The following is a 20,895-nucleotide window of genomic DNA, read 5'->3' on the forward strand; positions in this document are numbered from 1 at the left end:
AACACACACATTTTGCTGGTACCCAAACGAGGACATTTCATAGACAGAGTCAGTATTAAACACTACTGTAACTTATCTGGAATATCAGACTATATGAAGCTTATCAGTTTATCTGTTAACAGCAGCAATTCAGTATTTTGTTAAAAAAAAAATCAACGTGCTCTTGTTTTGTAAGAGACATCAGTATAGAATAGTGCTCCAGGTCACTGGGCTTCCAAATTAAATACCAACATTAAAGGGCTTGTAAGGGAGGCAGCATGTGTATAAAACCTGCAGCTATCATGTGAAACCTTTATCTTTCAGTCAATGTTCCCAAGATGAAAAAGTCAGAGTTTCATAGAGAATGGCACTCATTCCTCAGTAATCCTCAGAATACAGCATAAGTATTTTGGGGAAAGAAGAATTCAAATCAATAGCTTCCAAATAACAGGTCTTTGCCAATTCGTAAAAAGAAAACCCTTTAAAAAAGTAATATACCTTGACTCCCTCTTCCTTTCTTCCCCATGGCATTTTCCCTGCCTTGTTCTCCTTAAAATAGGCCTGTATCTACATGCTCTAGCCACTCCATTGTCCACACCCTTTTCTCCATAGCTAACAACTCGTGTGAACTAATAGATCAAACATGTCCAAAAACATTTTTATACCCCAAGCTGGAGGAACACTGTTCCTCACCTACTTATTTTTCTCACAGTGCAAACAAAACAGATTTCTCATATATGCTGTCTACTTCGCAAGTTTTTTAGTAACAGCTATTTAATTCAATACCTATTTTTTAACCATCTATTATAAAAACATCTCTTTCTTTTAACTGAATCATACTTTTTCTCCATGTTTCACTTTTGGTTCCAGTTTCTGTTAACATAGTGGATATGTCCTGTTGCTAAATGAAATTGTACATCATTTTATTTCCACGTAAGATACGATAATAGAAAAAGCGCGCCTTTGAAAAGCAACAATGATTTTGGCTAGGAATTCACTACAAGGTTTTTTATGCTCTAGTTTACAAAGGGAAAAAATAAAGTCTTTGGTACCAAGAACACTATATTATTTTATTATTAATTTATATTAGAACTGCAAAATTTAATTCAGCACTTTTCTAAACTTCCACAAAATAACCATGAACACGCACTGGTATTATATACTATAGAACTTCAGTAACACTTATCGTGATAGGTACAGCACTACTCCAAATGCTATGCTATTTTTACCAGCACAACAGAAGACCAACCTTAAGAAAAATAAAATCATTGTAGACCCATTTAACAAGCCGTGTAAGACCAAAAACACACTGTAACCATTGTTTTACAATATGAAATCTGTTAGAATGATACTCTTGAGAAAAATAAAACCACACCTGTGCACTGAGTGATAGCTCACACTCACCTGGTCCTCACCACAAAGAGCCAAGAAATTACTTGAAGGAAAAATAACACATCAACTGAAATAAAGACAGAAACAGCACTTACACGGTCATATAAAAAAAGGTGACCAAAACGCTGTTTTGTTTTATTTGAAGACTATGTTTGTTAGACAGGAAACAGTTCTGGAAGTGATAAAAATATTATGAAAATACCAATACTTCAGAATTTGCATGACACAAATTCACATTCTATGTCACTGTATTTGTCCAGTGAATATGCATCAGAATTTTTCATAAAGTTAGTACCAGTTGTCTAAAACCTAAATAGACTTCAATAGTTTGGGGTTTTTCAATCTCATGAAAATCAGATTTTTTGCTCATCACTACTGTCAGATAAACATTACAAGAAGCCGTAGTTGTCCTAGAATTAAAAAAAAAAAAAAAAAGCTACTCTACATACTCTTTTTGTATTCTTCTTTAATCTATAAACATTTCAAACTATTAACCCAGGGAAGGCTGGGGGGAGGGTGGGCAGGCAGGGGGAAAAGGAGGGGGAAGGAGGCACAGAAGAAAAGCACTGAACACTTGGCATCACAGGAGAATAGATAGAGAACATGAACAGCTTACTGTGGAGAGGGGTTTAATCAGGAAGTAGCCATTATCCTGTCGCTACAGAGCAGTGACAGCACTCCAAAACAAGCCGAGGGTTTGGTCTTGGAGGTTTTTGTTGTTTGCTTTCTTTTTCAGTCAAGTAGGAAGAAAGCACACATGCTATCATGTCCGAGTTTGCTGAGCCCAAAGGTCGCTAGATGCTTATTGTCAAAAGCTATCCTGAAAATGAAATCCAAGCAAGCGCTGACAAAGCTGTACTTAAGGAAGCATCTAAAATCTACCACAAGCTCCCTCTGTGTTACACATAAAACATGGCTGTCTTATTCAGAGGTTAGCAATTATTGTAATGAGATACTGTCGGAGAGGGTCAAACAGTGCTTCCTGCAGTTTACACATCTTGATTTCCTGGTAAACAAACCGAAAGGCAGGCGGAGCACTTGGATCACCAGTAACACAGCTGCTCGCTGAAAAACCAGCTCAAGTGAAGTATGCAGCTTCATCTTAATTACACGAGGGGAAAAGGTAGCAGAAAAACATAAAACCAACTGAACTATGAAGAAATTTTTCCCACAATGTTACATAAGCATCAGTGCCAGGCTGCATTGTTTTCTTTTTTTATGCCAAGCCCAAAAAAAAAAAAATCTTTATTTTCTTGTAAATTATGCTTATGTACACACACACACACCCCCTCTCTCTGTCTCTCTCCAGAACAAACTGCTCCCCAAGTTGTTCTGGAATGGAAAAGTGCTATGAAACCATAACCTGAAACAACCCTGGAAAAATCTGGAACTGAGAAAACAAACTCTAATTACTGCATGTGAATTTAGGCATCAACCTCAAAAAAAAACCACAATTAAAGAAATCTACTCACAATATTCAGAAATCATAATAATTATTTAATTAACACAATTTTAAAAGAAAAAAAAAAAATCAACCGCCAAACACCTTTCCTCTACAAAAAGAAATAACCGCATATGGACTGAACGCATGGCACTGATTCAATGAGAAGAGATTACAGGTTGTTCCCTACCTATAACCATTCCAAAAATTAATTTCTGCAAGTTCCAGTTTAAAAATCGTGTTTTCATGGTGGAACTGAAGAGGGTCCTAGGTTACCACAAAAGTTAAAAGGGAAAAAAATGAAAAAGCAACCCCCAACAAATAAACAAGAACACTCCCCCCAAAATAAAAACCTTGATTAACAGAACAAAAAGCTCAGTTCCCCTAAGCAACTAGAATAAAGTATTTGGTCCAAAACCAGAATACAGAATTTCTGCAAGTTAACTTACTAGACAACCTGTTGATACAAGTGAAACTGTTTCAGTGACCTAAAATAACAGCACAAGGGCTTGAACCACAACATGCAATCCAAGAAAAATTATTTGTATAGCAGGAGAAATATGCAAGGGCACTTGATCCAACTTCAAAATTGTTGCAAGAAACACATATTACTTCATAGCCGAAATACTTGCTCAAAATAGCAAACATTTATGAATACAGACCCAATACCTAAATCCAGCATCACCTGTGAACACAACCTGCATTAATGGTGTTGGAGAGCATAAACTTCCTGCAGTTTATTAAATCAATATATTTATTTATAAAAGTTTCCAATGCAGTATTAGTCTGTCTTTCGCTTCTAGCAATTTTAGCTGGAATCCTCTGACACTAACTGCATGGACCCATAAGGAGGAGACAAAAGGGACAATTCATTACTTAAGGAGTAACAGATACATTTTCTTTTTATTCAAGAAAAACTAACAAGTTAAGAGAAATGACCTCCAGCTAAAATACAAAAGATTGGAAGGAGGAGGGGTGTGTCCACAAAGGATGGACCCAACAACCAACTTTCTTCCCCACATTCAGCCTGTGACAAAAGTCTCAACCACCTTTTACTCCTCAGAGACCTTCACGCAATGGCACACCAAACCAAGTCCTACTTGTGTCCCTATAAATTCAGGCTCTCTGACAACATTTACAAGCCTCAGTACCATTTTTTCCCTACATATGCTACTGTACAGAGCCCACTCTTGAGTTCCACTGTTACACTGGATTGGTCTAAAGTGGTTTCCACAACTGAAAACAAAGTTGCATCACAAGATAGATTACCTTATTTCAAATAGTTTCTCACCACCAAGAACAACTACATCAACCAGTCTTTAAAACCCATCAGCTGACAGTAAGTCATCTGCATCCTTACACTGGTTTTAGCCTACCAAAGCCAAGAGAAAGAGAGGCAACAATCTTCTCTTTGTTCTACGTCCCACATATCCTGGTCACATTTATGGGTCATATTGCTCATGATTTAGCTTTATTCTCAAGGCCTTTTGGTCCTCACTGAATTGTTTACAAAATGCATGAACACTGCATCTGTCGATTTGATCCTTAAAATGGTATCTCGGATTTGGAATAAACACAGTAGACACAGTAGCTACCAGTGAACCATCACTCAGAAAGAGCCAGATTCTACTCTTATTAAATACATCTCTACCAAAAGCCTAGTAACTACAGAATTGTTTCAGGGCACATAGAAGTCACACAAAAACCCAGAAAACCAGCTTATTCTTTACATTACTTCTGTGCCCAAAATCATTATTCATGCAGGCTCATTACCTAAAACTAATCACAGAACTACTAAAAATCCCAAACCATAGCTTATTTAGCAGCATTTCAAACATTTGCCACTACAACCCTACGAAGTATATATACATGGAATAAATACTCAAAGAGCATAGAAAAATAACTGAATTAAATAATTTCAGTACATTTTAATTTTCCTGCATCAAAACCTTCTTGTATGTTCCTTTTCATTTTTCGCATTTTGATTATCAAAATGTCTTAGTATTACTGAATGGTTTTAACTAGCAACTTGGAAACAAAACAAACTAAAGCATATCAGGATCTCAAGGAACACACTGTCCTATGTACTAAAACATGCCATTTCATAATAGAGTTGATATATCTTACCATAAAGTTTTGCTAATATTTTTCAATACAACCTATCAACATATAGTCATTTGAGTTTTATGAGATTTGACACCAAGATGACATTTATTTACATGTTCTGCATATACTACTATCATCCATTTTAAAAAGCATTAAAGAAACCAATATTCTTAATTTTCTTTACATGTATGTATGGGGTGGCAGGGGATAAACTCAGTATTAACTGCTATTTGGTCAAACAAGATTTTGGAGAAAAGATTACATAGGTAGCAAGCACAGCAGAGAAATGCACATAGAAGGAGGGTTAAACTGCTATTTTCCACAAAAATAACCATTAATTTACCACATTACTTGAAAGTTAAAATTAAATTATTTTGAAACGATAAAGATATTTCAGAAGTTTTAAAAGCTTGGAACAACAATAAATATATTCTTTATCTATCATCAAAGTACACATACACAGACCCTCTGAGAATACAATATTCATTTTGCTGCAGAAGAACAGACATTGCATAACAATGAGATTTGCTAATGAAATCAGCCATCAACCTGGAATACATTTGTATTAAACCAAGACCTCAGTGTCATTTTCTTTTTGCATCATTTGTTCTTTCTCTCATTTTCCGACCTTTCAAGTATCCTGTCCTCCTGGTTTCACTGCTTCAAGTACAGCGATACCACAAAATATTTTAACACTGTATGTACAGCACTTTTTATGTTACAAAATTTCTTTCTCTGCTTACTGCTAAATGTCAATTCTAATTGCATAGCTTCTATCAGCATTGTTAACACAGCCTTGAAAGAAAAATCAATAGGTACTACTATAGAAACAAAGGAGTTTTATTTCCTCTGTAAAACTGCAGGAACATCTAATAAAAACTGGCTGTTGCTTGGAACAAACTACAGTTTCACAGCTCAAGTTGCATGCCCCTTAATACAAGAATTTACCAGAACACCACATTTTAGAAAAATACCCTCTCTATTTATCTAATGATTAAACAGGACAGAATTTAGCATCATTAAATGAATACAAGTGTATTTTCTTTGCCTGAACATGCAAGATCATCACGAAAAAAAGTTAAACAATCCAGCAAGTTCAGTGACAGTATGTTAAAGTTCGCACTATACATAACAGGTACATAAAACACTTTACTGAAGAAGAGATGAATACAGAATGGAATTATTTATTCTACTACTCCAAGCTGACCATAAAAATTTTTAAATTACAAAGGTATTTTAAAAGACATTTTTCTCTCATTATACTAATACCATATTTTAGTTTTGCGGGTTATATGCTGTCTTATAGTTCATAGATAAAAAGCAACTTGTTTGCAACCCTAGCTCCAAAAGTATCAAACCTATGTTTTGAAATCACCCCAAAACTATTAAAACAAGAATACAGCACACCATTTTTTTCTACTGTTCTCATTTTACAGATTTTTTTTTCAATTGAATTAATTGAAATAACACATGGTTACTATAAGGTACTATCAAGTTAGCATTTTTGTTGATGAGCTCCAAAGTCATACCAAAACGTAATACAAAACAAGAGAGAATAAATGTTTGCTGACTTGTTTGGTAGGGTTGGCTTTTTTTAGCAGAAGCAGGGGAGGGGGGGGGGGGGGGGGGTCACATATGTGACATGGTGTTCACTTGTTTTTCTCCTTTTTTTTTTTCCACTGGCACTACAAAACCCTAACTTCATGAAAAGGAAAGGAAAAACAGTTACTTACTCCAGTATACAAAAATTGCACACAGAACTCTCACAGAATAAATGGAAGTAATTTGTAATTTATTTTTTCTGGGGGATGTAAGGAAGCCATTCAGTTATTCTATAGTTACAACAGCCACCACAATATCAAAAAAAATAAATAAATAAATAAATAAATAAATAAAAGGCATAAAAGACCACTGAAAAAACAAAAAACTGAGGAGAAAAAAAAATACATGTCAGAATATGGAGTTAAGCATCCCTGAATCCAGTTGTATCAAATGGTGTCCACACAATCCAGGAAGAATACCATCAAGATACTGGACATCATGAACTAGTTAAGCAACTGAAAGCATAAAAATTTCCATAAACTGTCTTCGTATGTGCTCCACTGCTACGTTAACAAGCACCTATGTCATTAAGAGCCTTTGAAAGCTAAAAGCATAAAACATCACCTTATTTTTTCTTCCATTTCTCTCACTTTTAAAGACATGTGGCTACAGGATACAAACATCCAGGTATATGCCGTATGAAGAGGTCTTACTCTCATTCATGCATTACCACGTCCTAATGAAAAGATGTATGAAGACTATCACACACTATCAAAAATGCTTCTTTCAATTATGAAGCATTTGTCTTTCCGCAACAAAGCCATCCACATTACATCTCAAAACAACTGAAGCTGAAGAGATAGAGGAGGCATGATTAATATAAAAGCAAGAACTATACGACCTCCAGGCTCTGGAATAAAGAAGCTCTAATGCAACAACCTTGACCCTCGAAAGTGATAGGTCATTTTCTTCTGTGACAAACAGTAATTGCTTTCTGTAACTCCAACAATTGTCAAGTAGGCTAAAGAGTATGGCTGGCAGATGATAGTTGTGAAAAGCTCACACTTTTAACAATGACTTACTGCCATGTAGTATAGATCAACAGTCCAATTGAGCATCTTCTCTAAGATGTTACAGGCTCTTGAAGCCATAAACTACAGCAACTGATATCCCTAGTTTTACTAGGGATCAATCTAGTGGATATGGAACCTAAGAATACAGAAGACTGTTAAATGATACAGCTTTAATGCAGATGATTAAATGAGAAAGACTAACATAGGCAAATTTACTGTACATATGAAATATGTGATTCTGGTACATCGCTGTTCACACTAGGCAATCATGCATATCCCTTAGGCACACAACATAAAACTTCACAACTCACACAACCTGGCATAAATTTCATAGGCATGAGAATACAGAAACCAGTTACCCTACTAATAAAAGTGAACCCTTATTGTAAAAATATAGACAAGAATACAGATGAAACCACATCAACATCCCACAGAATAAGATAATGCCAGGTGCTAAAACATATTTGAATTTTTGTTAGTAAGAAAAAGCATGAACTCAGAAATTATTCTGAATTAATCAACTGTATTTATTCTCTCTGAACTAACCAGAAATAGCTACTTCAGTATATAGTCTAAAATTCTGTATTTTACTGCAATAAATCAGAGATTTATTACAGATGCTTGCAGTACAAACGTATTTCAAAAATTAACACTGTCCATTTTATAGTGTTTCAAATATTCCAGAGACTATTCATAAACATATACACATGTTTACATACAGAATATACACATATGCATATCCAGTTTGCATATACAGATTTTGTATTGTGCTGTACTACATACACTAACACCTTTACTTTCAGTATTACACAATGCTTAGTAAAATGCTATTACTGGCACTTCAATGGAGAAATTGTAAGCATCCTTCAAAGCTTACTTTTAATACCTAGCAATAAAACAGGCTTATGTTTTTTTCACCATGAAATACCACAAATTGTACTGAATTATAATGACTACTATTTATCTACTTTTAGGGAGTAAAAATGGAGGACAATTTATTAAAGCACAAAAGGAACTCCTGAACACTGGAAGGTCACAGGCTATGTGCTGAGCTGCTAAGCAGAAGCATCTATGATGCTGCAGAGCTGCCATTTCTCTTCCTTGACAAAGCCTCCATCTGCCACAGAGCCATTTACAGCCTCAGAGTCAGAATATCAATGATTTCCAACCATTCTGCAAGTCTGCTTTCACCTTGACATCACCTCTGTAAAATATCTAACACAGATGATACATATAGCCCTCAACTAGCTCTAAGCCTATGCTTTATTCAACTGATATGCATTTAAGCTGTACTCTAAAACACCATTTCTTTACTTCTTCTGAATTGTGCAAGAATACTAAAACTCCAAGTTGTACATCCTTTTCACTGTTGTGTTTGCCTTAAAGAAATTACCTTTGGAAAACCTAAAAAGAAAACCTTTGAATATTGAGAAAACATGTAAAAAGAATTAGAAAGCATCTGTATTTACATAATCTACATGCACACCATCACAATTTACTTTATTCTTTTCCAAATAAACAAACCATGCCTGGTATGACACTTACTACACAGTATAAACTATCACAGCCTGACTGAAACCAGCAAAACTACTTTCAGCTCTTGATGTATATGCAAACTGATTTTTAAAAAAATATCCAGATTACAGATAGGTCAGAAGAGGAAAGAAAATCTTGACTTACTGAAAGAGAGCCTAAAGAACTAGGTCCTCAGACAAACAGATTATACCTGGACTGATAAAACCTATCATATATACATACACACACACACACATATATAGAGATAAACAATATATATACACACACACGTATGTGCACACATGTTCTCTCTCAAGTATGAGAATATACTCTCCATCATCAAGCTCATTACAATATGACTTTAATGAAGGCATTCATAGATAGCAACTTTCAGAGTCTCAAAATGCAGATTAATGTCAGTACTCTAGACTAATTTTAAAACATGCAAAGGTGCAGCTTGATTTTATACTGAAACCGAGCCACAGAAGAAACAATTCTGTATTACAAATATGTATGTAATCACATACGATCACATCGCCAGAACTTCAACTACTGCCATACAAGCCCTCATGATGTTAAGTACAGAGGAGCAAAATATTTGAACACTAGATGAAGCTTGCAAGCACCTTTATGAAAAAATTACTTCGTAACACCTGTGAAGTACATCTTTTACAATCTCAACTGTACCTCCCACCCTTTCTTTCCATTGCTTCGGTCTTTACTTCTTCCTGTTACAAAACTTAGTGTCAGCAACTTGATAAATTGAATCTGTTCTATTTCTATTTGCCCTCTGCCCACTATTCACCTTGTTCAGGCTGCTTTTAACTTTCCAAAAATAAGCAGAATTTAAACCTAGAATACTTTTCTAAATCTGTATGGGAAAAAACATCTCTTCATCATGCAAAAGACATTGCCCTTAGAATTTCTCTGGCTCAATCACACAAGGGCTTAGGTAAACTGTAATACAAGGTTGAACTAATTCAGGTGTTACCTTTGTGCCCACCTTAGAAAGGGTCAGATCAGACATACATGGATACATACCCAACGTGTTTATTTTATGAGCTGTAGGCATTCACCTCACACTCTCATATCCCACCTCTCACCCAAAAAAACACAAAACCAACCAACCAAAAAAACCCCCACCTAATTTGTTCAGTTTTCCACCTGCTATGAATATACATTTCACTACTTATCTCATTTGCAATGCAACTACCCCTGCCAACCTTCCACTAGCTAACGCTTTGGTTGTTTAACAGTGGCAAAGTGGATTGGCAAACTATAGAACACAAGGGAGCACCTGCATGAAACACGCTTGTTCCAAGATCAATAGAGACCAGCACTTCAGTGCTCACTGTATTTTGTACCTAAAGAAGGACACGATGCTGCATCCAAATTTAAGACAACTGTTCCCAAACTGAGGAAAAACAGGCCCAACACAAAAGCAGAGTAACACATCTTTGAGAGGATATACAACAAGGCAGTAGAGCTAAGGAGGAGAACAAGATAAGGTATTCAAGCATAGCCAGATCGGGGCATCAGCATTACACTAAGAAAGATCCCACTGAAGACATGGAAGGACAGCAGTACAAACAAGAATCAATCACTCTTAGAAATCCAATACCTCTAAGCCCTACACAACGGCAGCTCCCTACCACCACATACTCCTTGCAATGAAGCACTGGTCAGACTCATCAATTTTTTATATACTGCCTCTTTAATTCTCCCTTCCTCCTTTGAAAATCCTAGGACAAAAGAGACAAAGGGGAAGAAAAGGATTACAGTTAGGAATTCTGTAGTTCTGTATGATAGAAGCATAAAGTTGTGTAGATTGGAAAGATCTTACAGGGGTCACCTGGTCCCATCAACTGCTCAAAGCCCAATTAACTTTGAAGTTACATCAACTTGTTCAGAGCCCTGTCAATAAAGAAGATACATCTTTTGCAAGCTCTCTGAGCACCCATTTCAGTGTTTCATAGAACCACAGACTGGTTTGGATTGAAAGGGACCTTCAAAGACCATTTATTCCAACCCCCTGCCATGGGCAGGGACATTTTTTACTAGGCCAGGTTGTTCAAAGTCCCATCCAGACTCTGACCACTTCCAAGGGATTGGGCATTCTGCTACTGCTTCAACCTGTCCTTTGCTTGGCAAAAATTTTGGGGCAGGGGGCAGAAATCTTCTTATTTAGCCAGAATTAAGATAAATTAGTTTAAGGACTACTGATGCTACAAAGCAGTGGAAAAATAGAGATAAAACCACAACTCAAGAACAAGGTAAGGCCTTGTACCTACCTTTCACACATGGCTGAAGAGAGGTTCTGATCAGCACAAGACTGCCACTTACCAACCTCTTCTGTTTCCACATCAGTTTCCTCACAAAACATACATTTAAGCTCTTCCAGTTGTCAAGTTAAAAGAACTCTGTTTAATCAGTTGCATTCTAAGCTTTCAATCTTTTGATTCCACTATTTAAATTTTTCTTTATTATCACAACATTTTCTACCTACCTTAAAATAACAAAAGACATAAAGTAATGCTAATTTAGCTCTACATAATTTTACATTTGAATAACCAAATGTAAAATTATCGATGGTAGTATTACGAATTTTGGTATATAGCAAAAAAAAAAAAAAACAAACCCATACAATATACCTCCCTCCTTGAACTCATAGCCCTAACAAAGACCAGACTTTTTGGAGCTTCCCTGTGGTGAATTGGACAAGTCCTATAAAAAGAGGCTTTCTAGATGAAACAGGGACACAATACTCAAGAAATGTTACCAGCAGAAAAGTTCCTGAAGACTTAGATTCAAAATATAAGGTGGCGACAATTTACATGTGAAAAATTACCTTTTCAATAGTCGACTAGAAATGCCTTCTTAACCTGAACATCTAAATTTCAGAGCTACTGTATACTAAGACTCTGAAATTTAATTAGAAAAAAATATTTCTCATTTCCTGTAAGTGGGAAAAGCTTTATATTTAAATGCTAAGAACACTCCTTCTGTAAGAAAGCCAAAGCAAACAAAGTGAAAACTCTAATCTAATCACGTGTACTTGGAAAGATTTCTGAACTTTTAAACTTTTGAAGGAACTGTAAACAACAAAAACACTTTCTTGTGCAAATGGAATGTTGCTATTGCAAAGAGAAATCAGCTGGTCTAAACAACACAGTGATGCTACCAAAAACTGAATTTACATCTGAGCTCCTCCAGTTGTCATCTGTAAAGTTTAACAAACCACTTATTCCTCCTAGCGGTGGATTTACAGTACTAAATCAGAATCTGCCATTCAACACTCTCAGCAAACAATCGTTACTAAATCTGGTTTGCAGCAGAAGCATTAACACAGTTGGGAGTATGTCTTACAGAAGTTGTGTCAGTAAAGGGGTTTTATGTTTTGTTTTGGTTTTTTAACTGCCTTCCTATTATAATTTACAACACATCAAATGTAGACTATTAGTTTTAAAGAAAACTATAAAAAAAATAGGTATTCCACAGAGAAATATACAGTTCATTAATTCTTTCCTTGAAACTTTCAGTCCTCTTGTAACTTTACTTTGTAATTTTAGTTGTTAGATCTAGCATGCTGTTTTCCTCAACAAAGGCATCTAAATACACACAAGCAAGGATATACAAGTACATATACACTAACCATATTTGCAGACAACACACAGCAATAAACTACTTTCCATTTTTTAATAACACGATTTTCTAAAAACTACACAGAAACAAGGAGAAAAAAAGGCACAATTGCCCTCTGTCTCATTTACACTCTCTATAATTACTGCAAGCACATAAAATTGTTACAATCATACTATCTTTAGTTTCTTAGTCAATGTTAATTGCTAGTATACTAAAGTGAAGATGTAATTAAATCTGCAGGTGTTACACGTGTATGAAGAAAGTAAATTCTCATGTTTTTGGGGGGGGATGGCCTGTTTTGGAAGCTTTTAAATTCCTTCTGAGCTTGCTAAGTGTATATCCACCTACACTGTCAAAAAAACCCCAAACAGCTACTTTTCAAACATTATTACTACAAACCATGAACAGCCTCCTTTTATAGTCACAGAATGATTCTGTTTAGAAGGGACCATAAAGTTCATTTATCCCACCCCATGACATGGGTGCTCACCCTTCCACTATCCCAGGGTGCTCCAAGCCCCCTCCAACCTGGCCTTGGACACTGCCAGGGATCCAGGGGCAGCCACAGCTGCCCTGGGCAACATCTGCCAGGGCCTCCCCACCCTCATAGGGAACAATTCCTTCCCAATATCCCATCCATCCCTGCCCTCTGGCACTGGGAGGCCATTCCCCTTGTCCTGTCCCTCCATCCCTTGTCCCCAGTCCCTCTCCAGCTCTCCTGGAGCCCCCTTAGGCTCTAAGGTCCCCCCTGGAACCTTCTCTTCTCCAGGTGAAAACCCACAGATTTCCCAGCCTGGCTCCAGAGCAGAGGGGCTCTAGCCCTCAGATCACTGTTGTGGCCTCCTCTGGACCTACTTTAGCAGCTCCACATCTTCCTTGTACTGTAGGCACCAGAATTGTTTTGGGGGGAACATAGAAATAGCGACACCTTTTCCATAACCAAATGCATCCTTCTAGGAATTCTCTGCATCCTTTTGAGTAGTTACATGATATAAAAAGGCAAATACAGCTGTGTATCTAGATGCTTAAGCTAACTTTGACGAGAAGGGGAACAGTTGTGGAGAGCGAGCTACCGATACACTCAAATTGCCATAAAAGCATAGAACTACTTCTGTTAGCCCGAGTTCAACAATTTTTCCTTTTTTCTTTCCCCCTTACTTCTCCATAATATGTGTTCCAACTCATTATCAATAGTTTCTCATTAGCTGCCAGTTTCCAGATTTATCAAATTTCACTTCCGGTTCAACAATCCCATTTTTTGTTAATTTTCTTTTGTTCTGATATAGAAGCTGCAAGAGATAAAGCAGATGGTTTTATAAAAATAAAATAAAAACTGTTTGCCTAATTCACTTGCTTCTGCAAGTCTTCTGTGTTTTTATTTAGCTGCAAACAGGCTATTATTTATCTATGTTTAAATGTCAAGTAAGAAAAGGGGTTTTCTTGGCAGGCAATTTGCTTCCATATTTTAGAACCAGTAACTGAAATACACAAAATCTTTCATGGGTCTGACTCGCACTCATTTTTTGTTGCCATTTGCTTTCACACTCCTAGATGCCAATTCCAAGTAGGCCACTGAATACTCTGTTACTGTGAAAAGAAATTGGGTAGTTTTCAAAACCTGTTAAAATCCCTACTTACAACTTTCTGTAGAATGCTTGATTTCTGAATCTTCTAACATCTTGCTCTTATTTGCTTTTTTTATTCCCCTCCTCCCTCCCCTCCAAAAAAAATGGAAAAAAAATCCTTATGTGTCGATTTCACCTATGAAGATGCTTCTGCTCATTGCCATACTCACCCAACACTAGTATTCCTGTAATGGCAACATCTCTCACAAATGTGCCTCGTCATCACAGTTTTTGTGAAAGAGACCTCTCTTCTTAATTTCCTAACTTTACTCCAGAAAATTTTGTTCAGCCTTCTGCTGAGCTAATCTTCTACTTTTAACTCATTTCTTTTACTATAGCCATTAAGAACGTGTTTAGTTACAACCATACAGAAAATTTTTAGGACGTATTACCTGCATAACTTTCAAGTACTGCGTCAACATTCTAAATTAGCCGTTTCCACAAATAAATTGGGACTGTTAGAATTCACCATTGTCGCCTTTTGTAACAAATAAAAAGAGCCATGACTAGGAATTAAAATAATTTTGTATTTGGGGAGTAGAAATTAGTATCCACAAGAACTTCGTATCTAAAATGGCATCGTTTTAACATGAAAAATAAAAAAAAAATCCCACCAAACAGACAGGCAGACCATCAACACCACAACTGACAACACAGAAGGAATTATTACTTGCCATGTTTCCTAATCTTTTCAAGCTCTCCCTTCATCAACCTATTTGTTACAACCAAAGGCACACTGAAGTTCCGTTTCTTTGTTTGGATGCAAGGGTTATTATTGCTTCATAGCGAAGAATGTCCTGTAGGCTAAAAAAATTGACTGTACTCACAAAAATGTTAGATATGATTAGGGATACATTTTTGATTATTATTCAGAGATTCGATATTTTTCATCTCTCAGAAAAGAATTAAATATGGTTGGACAAACACACAAAGAAACTGGCACACTGTGTTAGTACTGACAGCCAGCATTAAAATTAAGTTTGTTGAAAGAAAGAAATCTACACCTGGCTATTGTTTCTCTTGTATTTTTTATTGCCTACGAGAAAACTCATCAAAAAGCATAAATCTTACTATAAATTCCTTCTATTCTCCTCCAGTTGCACACTTAAGGGGAGGAAATTCATGCATGTCAACTAGAGCATTTATGGACCATTTTTCCCATTTTCCTGAGTAAGGCACTCTTTTCTTCAGCATTCATCCTGATGGTTCCACAGAGGAACAGCGGTCAGCGGCCGCCAGCAGCAGTTCTCATTCCACGCTTGCAGGTCTAGGAAAAACTGCCCCACAGAGTAGGACTTGTTTGCAGATAATAACTCCCAAAGCATTAAGGAGGAAGTAGCCCTTGTAACGCTTGAGTGTTCAGAAGTCAGGACAAATTTTTAACTCAAGCAATGCACCTGTATTCTTAGCGGAACTGTATCTCCTTCCTAAGGTAAAGGGCTTTTTTTCAAAAAAGGTTCCACAACTGGAAGCAAAACTGCAAAACTGGAAGCTTCTTCTAGCAAGTTTCTACATCCTTCTTCAGTCACTGGAGGCTGGGAAAGTAGCAGTCTCAGTACATCCCAGAAAAAAATGTTACCTCATTACCAAAAAAAACAACAGGGTTAAAGCTTTTACGAAATGAAGGCTTTTTCATTAGAGCCAGCTCACACTACAGAAGCTGGCAGTATACTACAGCATTACAGGAAGTTTCACAATATGATTCTGCAGTAAATATTAAATACTAGATAAAGCCTTCCTATTTCTGTCCGTTACTGCAAATTACTTAATGACTTGCCTAGTTCTGCTTTTTGATTTTTTTAATGGTTCAGAATACTGCTCATGACTTCAGAATAGCAAGCTATCATACCTCCCACCCTTACCTGCTCTCCTATCACTGCCTGAGCAATATGTTCACTAGAAAACTGCTCTTTTGAACTTTAATACACTTGATCCCTCCTATTTAATACATCTGCTCTTTTCTCTTAACCTATTCATTCTTTGAATTTAGCAGCTGCTGGTGGTGCTCTTGCCACTCTCATAAACACTGTATTAAGTCACATGTAGTGGCTGTAACAGCTTCTCCTTCCACATTGTACAGAAAGCACTTCTGAAACCTGAGCCTTTTAACTTTAATCTTATAAATTATTTTAACCAGCATGGAAAAAATGATTGATTTAGGCTTTTCTTTCCTACTGTAAGTGCAAATTTCACCTCTACTGACTGTGAAGCTACATCTGGGATGAGGGCCACAAGGTTGCTATTGAGACCTAAGACTCCACTGTATCACCCAGCCTAGTAAAACAAGAAAACTCACGCTCAACATCTAGCAAAATAGCAAGTATTCTCTGACTGCGCAAAATGCCTTCCAAAGTTGCTAAAACCGATTTTGGAATTAAACTCCCAGCACAAACTCTCAACTAGTTTTAAATACTCTGTAAACTGTACAATAGACATCAAAACTACCAAAGGTATACGCTAAAATTACATGCTATCAAATTCGTATTTCAAGCCTACATACAAAGTAATCCAGAAAGAATGGTAACAGTATGATGGATGTTAATTGTTAAAGACCATCTCAACAGCTAAACCTGAAGTCACAAAAATAACTGCACGCATGGACTAAGAATCTGTAAGTTTTAGCTAAGGCTGTACTTAATGCCTGGCTGAAATCAGGACCTGGACGCAGAATTTAGCACTAAGCCATTCAGTATGTAATATTTTCCTTTTCCCTGCATGAGTCGTGCTTCTCAGAGAACTATCAGAACGCTTACTGCTACAGCTTACTTACTGTGACCAACGTGGTCAGTTCTGTGACATTGCTGTTCTGCAACCTGAAAACAGAAAACAACTGATGATGAACTGAGTCATCAAGTAACTTTTACAAGGACAAAGAAAGAGACATCAAACAGAACAGCAAAATTTATCAAAAAAAAGTACGTGAGGTATTTCCAGCACAGTGAAAGCACCTTGTTTCCCACTGCCAGATATGAAGCCATTACAAGAGGAACAGCTGAAGATAAATGTTATATAATAACACTTGATTTGTTTGCAACCATCTGTTTAAATACACATAGCCCTTTTACCATAAGTAAATTGTGAATGATACAGTACAACGTGCACCCCTTTGATAAACACAGTAAGCCAAAGGAATCTGTCAAAATGCAAAAAAATTCCCAAAAATGAAAGGAAAATCGCAATTTTTTTATAATGAAACTAGAGCTTCATTCCATTAGTGATGCTCTCTAAAGCACACAGATTTCAAATTCTCTTCACACTATGAGAATTCAGAAGCATCTGTGCATCAGTACACAATCCACACATAATTCACTGAAAATTTAAAACTCAAAGTAATTTTGAACACTTGTTTGCATTGTTTACTTCCCAGATTTTTTCTTCCCTGGGTAGATCAAATTTTTCTAAACACCTAGTTCACACACACTGTATAGGACACCAAAAACAGCACAACAGATGCAACATTTCCATTTCAGAAAAATGTTACTTGCTATAGCAGTAGAAATCCAATACTGTTGGACTTTTCTAATGTATATTTTTTCTCTGAAGACATGTAAAGATTCAGTGAAATTTTACAGCTTGGTACTTTAAAAATACTGTCTGTAGCATTAAACATGGACTTGCTTTACAAAGCTTAGAGGTGCTCTCTTCAGCTACACTGATAGACAATTTTAACTAAGCAAATGGGCAAAATTGCCTACATATCAAAAATGCTAGACTAAAATAGCATTTCAGGATTTTTCTTTGGGTTTGCCTTGATTGGGACTTTTACGCTGAATACTTTTTAGAAAACAAATGTGTAGAAAAACAGGTATTTTTACTCTAGATCCTTTTCTACAGCATCACACGGCTGCGTGACCATAAAGCTCACCTATCTCACAGTGGCACAGACAAGAAAGCACACTAACAAGTTTACACAAACAAAACTTCAATCACCTACATGAGCAAGAACTTCTTTTAGAGTTAGGCAAGCTAGATAATTTAAAACTAGGTAGGCAGTTGCATCAACAGCAGCCGGAGTTTTTCTTTAATTCAATCTTAAATTACAACCTCTAAATTAATTCGAACTGCTTTTTTTGTTTGTTATGGCCACCAATATCAAGCTACACTCCCAGGCCTGCCAGGAAAGCAAGAGATATTTTTCTCCCTTGACAAAGGACAGCCAGGAACAAACATTCCTCACAACAGTCAGTGGCAACATCATCAGCCTACAAAGGAAGGGTATCATCTTTATTCTCCCAAGGGGAAATCTAAACATTGATCATCTCCTTCTGTACCCTACTGCCATACTTTGACACCACCAAAAAACCCCAACCTACTGGAACCAAAACAAGAGAGGAGACAGAAGATACCACACAGAAATTACACTATTTAAACAGTGGGAGCAAAACACTTGAGAGAGGGGAAGCTTAAAAATTATGTACTTTGCTACACCCCCAATCATCCTGCTGGCTGACCAGAGCCCTGACTTTTCTTCCAGAAAGCAGAAAACAAAGTCATACTTCTTTTCTTAAGTTGGAAACGTGGCATTTCCTGCACTAACTGAAGCTCAAAGCTCAAGTACTTGCTTCTCAGCTAAGATTCTACACAAATGTTGTACTTCTGACTACATATATTCCTATGGCACTGCTAAGTTTGGGGTGTGGGATCAGTCCTGAAGGCACTGAACAGTCCCCCAAAACCTGAACTTTGGGACAAAGGTTAGACGTTCAGCAGAGGGCAGTGAAAAGAGCTCTTCAGGTGCTTGCTTGCCTCTTGCCAAGACTGATAACCAGCTACTTAAGAACCTGGCAGGCAGGGATACTACACAGTCACACCTTCCTCAGCCTTGAATCAAGTCATGAAGTATTTTTAAAAACAGGCTTTACTATGGCTCCCTGATTAAACACACATAGACTGGTTGTAGCCCCAGTGTCCAATGCAGAGTCAACAGGTGCCCCAAATGGAAAACCAAGGTAAAACTCAATAGCAAAGGCATGATTTGGCATGAACAGAAGGAAATTACACAACACCAACTTCTCCGAACAATAAAAAAAAAAAAAAATACTTTAAAGGACCAAAGAACATTGTTTCAGACTAAATATTCTCTTTCTTGATATAACTGCACACACACAAACATGAAAAGCTCAGGATTTGCCATTTCACTGTTCAATACTGGAAGTCCTTGAAACTAGTTTATTCTTCCTTTCAGTACTCCCAGTTATTCCATTAAAGCCCTACAGAGAAGCATTTTTTGTGGTTTATTCTTTAGATTTGTTTTTAGAACAAATTATTAGAAAGTGTAAAACAAAGTATCCTCAGACACAAACAAAACCCTAATGCAACTTAAGAATAAAAGGCCAGAAATAGCCAACATTCCACACCCAATGGAGAGAGGTGGAAGTTGAATATTTAAAACAAAAGAAAGAACAGAAAAACAGACATAGTCAATGGAGAACGGGACAGTAAACGTGGAGAAGAGTGATTTTATTGTTTCTTTTCAAATCTCATTATGGACTGTGCAACATTAATGTAACCTAATCAGGCTTCCCTGCACTATTTCCTTACTGTGTAAAAAGTAAAAGACAAAGGAAGCTTCACGTGCTTAATATTAGCATATAAATGGAGCTAGTTAAGGTTTGACTTCAGTGGGAAGACAGGGTGAGGTGAATTCCCACCTTTGTTACTCTTATCACTTTGCAAGCTGGGTTTTTAAGCAAGACTAGAATAACTGGTTTACATTCTGGCAATGGCATCTTCTCAGTTAAATCAAAACTTAGTATCTGAAAGCACTGCAGAATGCAGCAAAATGTGCAACGTTTTCATAAAACTGTGAGGGAAGACATTTTCTATCTTGATGGCAATTTGCTTATTTCTCCAATGCAAACACACTACAAAAGATATGCCTGTCTTTTAAAAACTTTGTGCCCTTTTTAATTATATTGCAAACAAAGACTGAAAGAACATTGTTTTCAGGTTACATTCTTCCTGTTTTTCCTTAGTAATTCGGGACTTGTCTGCTCCGAAAGTTGACTCTGACGGCAAAGCTAACAGAGTTGTAGCATTTATAAAAGACTGAGAAGGTGAGATTAGGGAGCTTTATCAATCTGTTTCATACTTCTATTAATATTTGTAACCAGTAGTTCTTGAAAACCCTATAGAAAGAACACTTGATAAAATGGGGGGCCCTTATTCCTTTAAACTTACCTGAACATTTGAAAAAAACTGAAGCAAGTTTCTCTATGCATAAAGACAAGATATGCCAGTTTTGGTAGTTTTAAAAGGCTTAGCAGAAAAGTCATCAATACCTAATAAAGACTAGCACATGACAACGCATTTACTGAAAACCCTTTCTACTGGAAAAGTCAAAAGGAAAAGAGAAGTCATGGGCTTAAAATACAGTTTAAGTTAAGTACTCTGATTTAAAAAACCACACACACATATTTTTATAGTTTTTTTAAAGACTTCTCTCCTGTGATGAACTAATATTGGAGAACCGATCATCCAAAAAAATGGATTTAGAACAAAAGATCAACCAAAAAAAAAAATCTCAGAAAATGTTTAATCTGCCAAAGCAAAATTAGCCCTTATGATTCTGAAAACTGAT

General features: G+C 36.5%; 1 protein-coding gene across 16 annotated transcripts in view; it reads right to left on the reverse strand.

Annotated features, from left to right (window-relative positions):
* The window catches only part of BAZ2B (bromodomain adjacent to zinc finger domain 2B), a 121,940-nt gene that overhangs the window by 75,196 nt on the left and 25,849 nt on the right, over window positions 1-20,895 (reverse strand). The window contains exon 2 of one of the 16 annotated variants that reach the window (XM_048309925.1): window positions 17,086-17,128. The exons of 14 other annotated variants lie outside the window; for them this stretch is intronic. The gene's annotated coding sequence lies outside the window, so the exon portion shown is untranslated. Of the gene's footprint in view, window positions 1-1,987; window positions 2,286-17,085; window positions 17,129-20,895 lie in introns of those variants that run through there. One more of the 16 variants, XM_048309924.1, reaches the window with a different exon arrangement.

This window comes from Corvus hawaiiensis, chromosome 7 (genome assembly GCF_020740725.1).
Source record: "Corvus hawaiiensis isolate bCorHaw1 chromosome 7, bCorHaw1.pri.cur, whole genome shotgun sequence".
Taxonomy (NCBI): Eukaryota; Metazoa; Chordata; class Aves; order Passeriformes; family Corvidae; genus Corvus; species Corvus hawaiiensis.